At 42.9% G+C, this 9,665-nt stretch overlaps 1 long non-coding RNA gene across 1 annotated transcript; it reads left to right on the plus strand.

Moving 5' to 3' along the window:
- The first annotated feature begins 7,077 nt into the window (after window positions 1–7,077).
- On the plus strand, window positions 7,078–9,643 carry LOC120969331 (uncharacterized). The gene is made up of 3 exons (XR_005763445.3): window positions 7,078–7,559; window positions 7,662–8,709; window positions 9,382–9,643. It is a non-coding gene; the product is annotated as an uncharacterized lncRNA (long non-coding RNA).
- Window positions 9,644–9,665: the final 22 nt, after the last annotated feature.

A 9,665-nucleotide genomic window follows, 5' to 3' on the forward strand; every position in this document is an offset into this window, starting at 1 on the left:
CCAATGATCCACTCCTGGATCACTATTGTACCCTCTTGCCAAACTCATGGTGAGGTACACAATAGGTTTGGTACCCAGCATAGCATACTTTATAGAACCTATGACTGAGGCATAGGGAATGACTTTTCATTCTCTTTCTATTATCTGCCGTGGTCGGGTTTTGAGTCTTTACTCAACTTCACACCTTACAACTCAGGCAAGAACTCCTTCTTTGACTGATCCATTTTGAACTCCTTCAAAATCTTATCAAGGTGTACTCATCCAAAGTCTTATCAAGCATCTTCATCTATCTTTATAGATCTTGATGCCCAATATGTAAGTAGCTTCACTGAGGTCTTTCATTGAAAAATTCTTATTCAAGTATCCTTTTATGCTATCCAGAAATTCTGTATTATTTCCAATCAACAATATGTCATCCACATATAATATCAGAAATGCTACAGAGCTCCCACTCACTTTCTTGTAAATACAGGCTTCTTCAAAAGTCTGTATAAAACCATATGTTTTGATCACACTATCAAAGCGTACATTCCAACTCCGAGATGCTTGCACCAGTCCATAAATGGACCACTGGAGCTTACACACTTTGTTAGCACCTTTCGGATTGTCAAAACCTTCTGGTTGCATCATATACAACTCTTCTTTAAGAAATCCATTAATGCAGTTTTGACATCCATTTGCCAAATTTCATAAAATGTGGCAATTGCTAACATGATTCAGACAGACTTTAAGCATAGATACGAGTGAGAAACTCTCATCGTAGTCAACACCTTGAACTTGTCGAAAACTTTTTGCGACAATTTGAGCTTTCTAGATAGTAACACTACTATCAGCGTCCGTCTTCCTCTTGAAGATCCATTTAATCTCAATGGCTCGCCGATCATCAGGCAAGTCAAACAAAGTCCATACTTTGTTCTCATACATGGATCCCATCTCAGATTTTATGGCCTCAAGCCATTTCGCGGAATCTGGGCTCATCATCGCATCCTCATAGTTCATAGGTTCGCCATGGTCTAGTAACATGACTTCTAGAAAGGATTACCATACCACTCTAGTGCGGACCATACTCTGGTTGACCTACGAGGTTTGGTAGTAACTTGATCTGAAGTTTCATGATCATCATCATTAGCTTCCTCACTAATTTGTGTAGGAATCACTGGAACTGATTTCTGTGATGAACTACTTTCCAATTCGGGAGAAGGTACAACTACCTCATCAAGTTCTACTTTTCTCCCACTCACTTCATTCGAGAGAAACTCCTTCTCTAGAAAGGATCCATTCTTAGCAACAAATATCTTGCCTTCGGATCTGTGATATAAGGTGTACCCAACAGTCTCCTTTGGGTATCCTATGAAGACGCACTTCTTCGATTTGGGTTCGAGCTTATCAGGCTGAAACTTTTTCACATAAGCATCGCAACCTCAAACTTTAAGAAACGACAGCTTAGGTTTCTTGCCAAACCATAGTTCATCCGGTGTCGTCTCAACGGATTTAGATGGTGCCCTATTTAACGTGAATGAAGCTGTCTCTAATGCATAACCCCAAAGCACGGTTACGAGGTTCGGACACACCATTATGCTGTGGTGTTCCAGGTGGCATGAGTTGTGAAACTATTCCACATTGTTTTTAATTGAAGGCCAAATTCATAACTCAAATATTTGCCTCTGTGATTAGATCATAGAAACTTTATTTTCTTGTTACGATGATTCTCAACTTCACTCTGAATTTCTTTGAACTTTTCACATGTTTCAGACTTGTGTTTTATTAAGTAGATATACCCATATCTGCTTAAATCATCTGTGAAGGTCAGAAAATAACGATACCCGCCGCAAGCCTCAACACTCATCGGACCGCATACATCAGTATGTATTATTTCCAATAAGTCAGTGGCTTGCTCCATTGTTTCGGTGAACGGAGTCTTACTCATCTTGCCCATGAGGCATGGTTCGCAAGCATCAAGTGATTCATAATCAAGTGATTCCAAAAGCCCATCTACATGGAGTTTCTTCATGCGCTTTACACCAATATGACCTAAATGGTAGTGCCACAAATAAGTTGCACTATCATTATTAACTTTGCATCTTTTGGCATCAATATTATGTGTATCACTGTGATCGAGATTCAGTAAACCATTTACATTGGATGTAAGACCATAGAAGGTTTTATTCATGTAAACAAAACAACAATTATTCTCTCACTTAAATGAATAACTGTATTGCAATAATCATGATCCAATCATATTTATGCTCAACGCAAACACCAAATAATATTTATTTAGTTCCAATACTAATCCCGAAGGTAGAGGGAGTATGCGATGGTGATCTTATCAACCTTGGAATCATTTCCAACACACATCGTCACCTCGCCCTCAACTAGTCTTTCTTCATTTTGTAACTCCTGTTTCGATTTACTAATCATAGCAACTGAACCGGTATCAAATACCTAGGGGCTACTATGAACACTAGTAAAGTACATCAATAACATGCATATCATATATACTTTTGTTCACTTTGCCATCCTTCTTATCCGCCAAGTATTTGGGGTAGTTCCGCTTCCAGTGACCATTTCCTTTCCAGTAGAAGCACTCAGTTTCAGGCTTGGGTCTAGCTTTGGGCTTCTTCATGGGAGTGGCAACTTGCTTGCCATTATTCTTGAAGTTCCCATCTTTCCCTTGCCCTTTTACTTGAAACCAGTGGTCTTGTGAACCATCAACATTTGATGCTTTTCTTGATTTCTACCTTCGCCGATATCAGCATCACGAAGAGCTCGGGAATCGTTTTCGTTCATCCCTTGCATATTATAGTTCATCACAAAGTTCCAGTAACTTAGTGATAGTGACTAGAGAACTTTGTCAATCACTATCTTATCTGGAAGATTAACTCCCACTTGATTCAAGCGATAGTAGTACTCAGACATTCTGAGCACATGCTCACTTGTTGAGCTATTCTCCTCCATCTTATAGGCAAAATACATGTCAGAGGTCTCATACCTCTCGACCCGGGCATGAGTCTGAAATAGCAATTTCAGCTCTTGAAACATCCTATATGCTCCGTGGCATTCAAAACGTTTTTAAAGTCCCGGTTCTAAACCGTAAAGCATGGTGCACTAAACTATCAAGTAGTCATCATACCAAGCTTGCCAAATGTTCATAACGTCGGCATCTGCTCCTGCAATAGGTCAGTCACCTAGTGGTGCATCAAGGACATAATTCTTTTTTGCAGCAATGAGGATAGTCCTCAGATCACGGACCCAGTCTGCATCATTGCTACTATCATCTTTCAACTTATTTTTCTCTAGGAACATATCAAAAAATAAACGGGGAGCTACATCGCAAGCTATTGATCTACAACATAGATATGCAAATACTATCAGGACTAAGTTCATGATAAATTAAAGTCAATTAATCATATTACTTCAGAACTCCCACTTAGATAGACATCCCTCTAGTCATCTAAATGATCATGTGATCCATATAAACTAAACCATGTCTGATCATCACGTGAGATGGAGTAGTTTTCAATGGTGAACATCACTATGTTGATCATATCTACTATATGATTCATGTTTGACCTTTCGGTCTCAGTGTTCCGAGGCCATATCTGCATATGCTAGGCTCGTCAAGTTTAACCCGAGTATTCTGTATGTGCAAAACTGGCTTGCACCCGTTGTATGTGAACGTAGAGCTTATCACACCCGATCATCACGTGGTGTCTCGGCACGACGAACTATAGCAACGGTGCATACTCAGGGAGAACACTTGTACCTTGAAATTTAGTGAGGGATCATCTTATAATGCTACCGCCGTACTAAGAAAAATAAGATGCATAAAGGATAAACATCACATGCAATCAAAATATGTGACATGATATGGCCATCATCATCTTGTGCCTTTGATCTCCATCTCCAAAGCACCTTCATGATCTCCATCGTCACCAGCTTGACACCTTGATCTCCATCGTAACGTCGTTGTCGTCTCGCCAACTATTGCTTCCACGACTATCGCTACCGCTTAGTGATAAAGTAAAGCAATTACATGGCGATTGCATTTTATACAATAAAGCGACAACCATAAGGCTCCCGCTAGTTGCCGATAACTTTTACAAAACATGATCATCTCATACAACAATTTATATCTCATCACGTCTTGACCATATCACATCAGAACATGCCCTGCAAAAACAAGTTAGACGTCCTCCACTTTGTTGTTGCAAGTTTTACGTGGCTTCTACGGGCTTCTAGCAAGAACCGTTCTTACCTACGCATCCAAACCACAACGATTTTTCGTCAAGTGTGTTGTTTTAACCTTCAACAAGGATCGACCGTAGTAAAACTCGATTCAAATAAAGTTGGAGAAACAGACACCCGCCAGCCACCTGTGTGTGAAGCACGTCGGTAGAACCAGTCTCATGAACGCGGTCATGTAATGTCGGTCCAGGCCGCTTCATCCAACAATACCGCCGAATCAAAGTAAGACGTTGGTGGTAAGCAGTATGACTATTATCGCCCACAACTCATTGTGTTTTGCTCGTGCATATCATCTACGCATAGACCTGGCTCGGATGCCACATTGGGGAACGTAGCATGCAATTTCAAAAAAATTCCTATGATCACGCAAGATCTATCTAGGATATGCATAACAACGAGAGGGGGATATTGTGTCCACGTACCCTCGTAGACCGAAAGCGGAAGCGTTAATATAACGCGGTTGATGTAGTCGAACGTCTTCGCGATACAACAGATCTAGTACCGAACGTACGACACCTCCGAGTTCTGCACACGTTCAGCTCGATGACGTCCCTCGAACTCTTGATCTAGCAGAGGGTCGAGGGAGAGTTTCGTCAGCACGACGGCGTGGTGACGGTGATGGTGATGTGATCCGCGCAGGGCTTCGCCTAGGCACTACGACGCTATGACCGGAGGAGTAAACTGTGGAAGGGGGCACCGCACATGGCTAAGAGAATAACTATTGTGTCTCCAAGGGGTGCCCTGCCCATGTATATAAAGGAGGGAGAGGGAGGAGGCCGGCCCTAGGGGGCGCGCCATAAGGGGGAGTCCTACTAGGACTTCTAGTCCTAGTAGGATTTGCCCCCCCCCCCTCTTTTCCTTCTCATGGAGGGGGAAAGGGGGAAAGGAGAGGGAGTAGGAGAAGGAAAGGTGGGTGGCGCCCCCTTCCCTAATCCAATTCGGCCTCCTCCCTTGTGGGGGGCGCACCAGCCCTTGTGGGCTGGTTAGCCTCCCTCCTATGGCCCATATGGCCCATATCTTTCCGGGGGGGGGGGGGGTTCTGGTAACCCCTCCGGTACTCCGGTATGTACACGATACACTCCGGAACCCTTCCGGTGTTCGAATACTACCTTCCAATATATCCGTCTTTACCTCTCGACCATTTTGAGACTCCTCGTCATGTCCGTGATCTCATCCGGGACTCCAAACAAACTTCGGTCACCAAAACACATAACTCATAATACAAATCGTCATCGAACGTTAAGCGTGCAGACCCTACGGGTTCGAGAACTATGTAGACATGACCGAGACACATCTCCGGTCAATAACCAATAGCGGAACCTGGATGCTCATATTGGTTCCTAGATATTATGCGAAGATCTTTATCGGTCAAACCGCATAACAACATACGTCATTCCTTTTGTCATCGGTATGTTATTTGCCCGAGAATCGATCTGCGGTGTCCTCATACCTAGTTCAATCTCGTTACCGGCAAGTCTCTTTACTCATTCAGTAATGCATCATCCCGCAACTAGCTCATTAGTCACATTGCTTGCAAGGCTTATAGTGATGTGCATTACCGAGAGGGCCCAGAGATACCTCTCCGATACTCGGAGTGACAAATCCCAATCTCGATCTGTGCCAACCCAACAAACACCTTCGGAGACACCTATTGAGCATCTTTATAATCACCCATTTATGTTGTGACGTTTGATAGCACACAAGGTGTTCCTCCGTTATTCGGGAGTTGCATAATCTCATAGTCAAAGGAATTTGTATAAGTCATGAAGAAAACAATATCAATAAAACTGAACGATCAACATGCTAAGCTAACGGATGGGTCTTGTCCATCACATCATTCTCCTAATGATGTGATCTCATTCATCAAATGATAACACATGTCTATGGTCAGGAAACTTAACCATCTTTGATTAAAGAGCTAGTCAAGTAGAGGCATACTAGGGACATTTTGTTTTGTGTATGTATTCATACATGTCCTAAGTTTCCGGTTAATACAATTCTAGCATGAATAATAAACATTTATCATGATATATGGAAATATAAATAAGAACTTTATTATTGCCTCTAAGGCATATTTCCTTCACAGATTGCCTTTATTTTTTGTATTCTTCTCACGTGATGGAACGTACATCAGGTGAGGGGTGGGGTAGGTAACATGCCGCACTCATACTTGTCTCGTATTGAGGCGACACCAGGTCCGACCTCTTGTGCGTCGTTGAGTCACCAACTCGCCATTGATCTCTTGATCAATAGTTTTTTTTGCAGGATTGCCTGAAACTGCATCCATCAAGTTCCTTTTACTAACCACCATCTCACAACCATCACCATGAAAAAACTTGCCGCTCTAACGGCATGCGCCACGACCCTCATTGCATCCTTTGTTGTGCTCATGACGATGATTACCCCGTACCCCTTTGGTGCCCACCATGCCCCCCTTGCTTGGTGCAGAATCGCATCCCAAAAAGAAGTGTGTGGACACCAATGTCCATGACAAAATGGGTGGTATAGATACGTCATGTACCCACTTGTGTTGGTATAGAGGCCGCACCTATTTATTTTAGTGTATTTATGGTTCTCTAGTGTGAATTTGTAAATGTTGGGGGAGTGGTGGTACATCATGCGAAAGAGGATCCCCAAAGAGGATGCTGAACTTTGTGGAAACAAACGAATACTAGAGTGTTCAATAATTGTTCACAACAAATGCCTCTAATGGATCTTGCACCTTTATCATTCAAGAATTGGAAATTTGGGTGGCTGTCACAGGCCAGAGTATCACAAGTTTTTGTGAGTAGAAGGGTATTTGAGTAGATGGACTCTTGTTTTTCTTTTTCTTATCTTTTTTCTTGTCTCTTGCTCCTCATTTGGTGGAAGTTTTTGTACTATACTTCCTTCTTTTATAAAACTATATGGTATAAATTTTGTGTACTCTTGAAAAAAAAGAATGTGTGAATGTACTGTCCATTTAATTAGTGAAGCAATTTTGTTTTCTCTCAAAACATTCTCCTTTTTTAGGGAAACAATAAAATTCTATTCGTGGGACCTCTCTTCTCCCTTCCCGCTGATGCCATGGCGACGAAGGGGAAATAAACCCCATCTGCAGGAACGAGGCTGGCTTGTTCGCACTAGTTCTGCTGACCCACTAAAATCAGATCCTTCATTAAATTAACACATCCTGCTTCTCCCGGCGACGGGCAGCGACGGCCGCGGCGAAGGAGGAGAAGGGGATGAGGGGTTGCGGCCAGAGGGATGTATTACGGGGAAATCCTCGCCGCGCAGGTGTAGGGTCGTCGGAGGGAGAGGGTCGCTGGTGACTGGTGAGCTCGCTTCCCTTAGGAACGACCTCGGTCTGTGGTGTTCATAAATTTCCGATTTAGTTCGGCAATCTGAACTAGAATTAGATCAATACTTTTTTGCAGGATTGCCTGAAACTGCATCCATCAAGTTCCTTTTACTAACCACCATCTCACCACCATCACCATGACAAAACTTGCCGCTCTAACGGCATGCGCCACGACCATCATTGCGTCCTTCGTTGTGTTCATGACGATGATTACCCCGTACCCCTTTGGTGCCCACCATGCCCCCCTTGCTCGGCGAAGAATCGCATCCCCAAAAGAAGTGCGTGGACACCAATGTCCATGACAAAATGGATGGTACAGATACGTCATGTACTCACTTGTGTTGGTATAGAGGTCGTACCTATTTTTTTAGTGTATTTATGGTTCTCTGGTGTGAATTTGTAAATGTTGGAGGAGTGGTGGTACATCATGCGGAAGAGGATCCCCAAAGAGGATGCTGAACTTTGTGGAAACAAACAAATACTAGAGTGTTCAATAATTGTTCACAACAAATGCCTCTAATGGATCTTGCACCTTTATCATTTAAGAATTGGAAATTTGGGTGGCTGTCACAGGCCAGAGTATCGCAAGTTTTTGTGAGTAGAAGGGTATTTGAGTAGACGAACGCTTGTTTTTCTTTTTTTTAATCCTTTTTCTTGTCTCTTGCTTCTCATTTGGTGGAAGTTTTGTATTATACTTCCTTCTTTTATAAAACTATATGGTACAAATTTTGTGTACTCTCGAAAAAAAAGAATGTGTGAATGTACTGTCCATTTAATCAGTGAAGTAATTTTGTTTTCTCTCAAAACTTTCTCCTTTTTTGGGGGAAACAATAAAATTCTCTTCGTGGGACCTCTCTTCTCCCTTCCCGCTGATGACATGGTGACGAAGGGAAACAAACCCCACCGGCAGGAGCGAGGCTGGCTTGTTCGCACTAGTTTAGCTGACCCATTAAAATCAGATCCTTCATTAAATTAACACATCCTACTTCTCCCGGCGACGGGCAGCGGCGGCCGCGGCGAAGGAGGAGAAGGGGATGACAGGTTGCGCCCAGAGGGATGTATAACGGGGAAATCCTCTCCGCGCCGGTGTAGGGTCGTCGGAGGGAGAGGGTCGCTGGTGACTGGTGAGCTCGCTTCCCTTAGCAACGACCCTCGGTCTGTGGTGTTCATACATTTCCAATTTAGTTCGGCAATCTGAACTAGAATTAGACCCCCCCCCCCTTTTTTTGCGGAAACAGAATTAAACTGTCTAGCTATGATGGTGGATCCCATGGTGTGGCGAAACTGGGGATTTCTCTGCATCTGTAGTGTAAACTTGTGATGATCTATCCTATTAACATTGACGGGATAGCAGAGGTATCACCCAGAGAAACTACTCAACTGAAAGCTGGGGAAAAACAAAGATATCCCCTGCAGCACGACATTGGTTGTGCAGCAAAATATTAGTGGCGATTGCATATTAGGAATGTGCAGAGTTGCATTTATCAGTAAACTGATTAGTGATCTGGCCCGGCTTTTGTAACCCAGAAATGTGTGTATTCCTCAGGTTAACATCTATAGCCCGTGTTTCACATGTCAATGGACAGTGTGCTACACATGAAACGGCTGAGACTCAAAAGTAGATTGTGTCTGCCTCTAAGATGCTGCATAAACCTTACCGTGCATTCGACGATGGCTTGAAGCTTTTTTTCCTATATGCATAAAGATGCTACCTAGCTAGATATGCTATATCTGCTTTCACTGTATTAGAACATACTGAGAAAATAAAAACTAAATATGCAAGCTATTCCTTTCAGGAACGGGATGCAATGGTGCAGGTCGAGAACTTTCAGAAAAGAGGGTGGCGGTGGCTTCACCACACTATCTAGTTTGTACATGTGCTTTAAGCATTTTTTACTATTTTGTTTTGCCGGATTATTAGTAAATTCGTTTCGGCTGTTTTAGACCCAAAGTGGTCGGACCCTTCCCCGGACCCTGCATAAGCAGGAGCTACATGCACCGGGTTGCCCTTTTTTATTTTGGTTGTTTACGAGTGTTCATGGTATCAGTTTTCAGTAACTTTGATGTGTGTCTATTGTTG

This window comes from Aegilops tauschii, chromosome 7, assembly GCF_002575655.3.
Source record: "Aegilops tauschii subsp. strangulata cultivar AL8/78 chromosome 7, Aet v6.0, whole genome shotgun sequence".
Taxonomy (NCBI): domain Eukaryota; kingdom Viridiplantae; phylum Streptophyta; class Magnoliopsida; order Poales; family Poaceae; genus Aegilops; species Aegilops tauschii.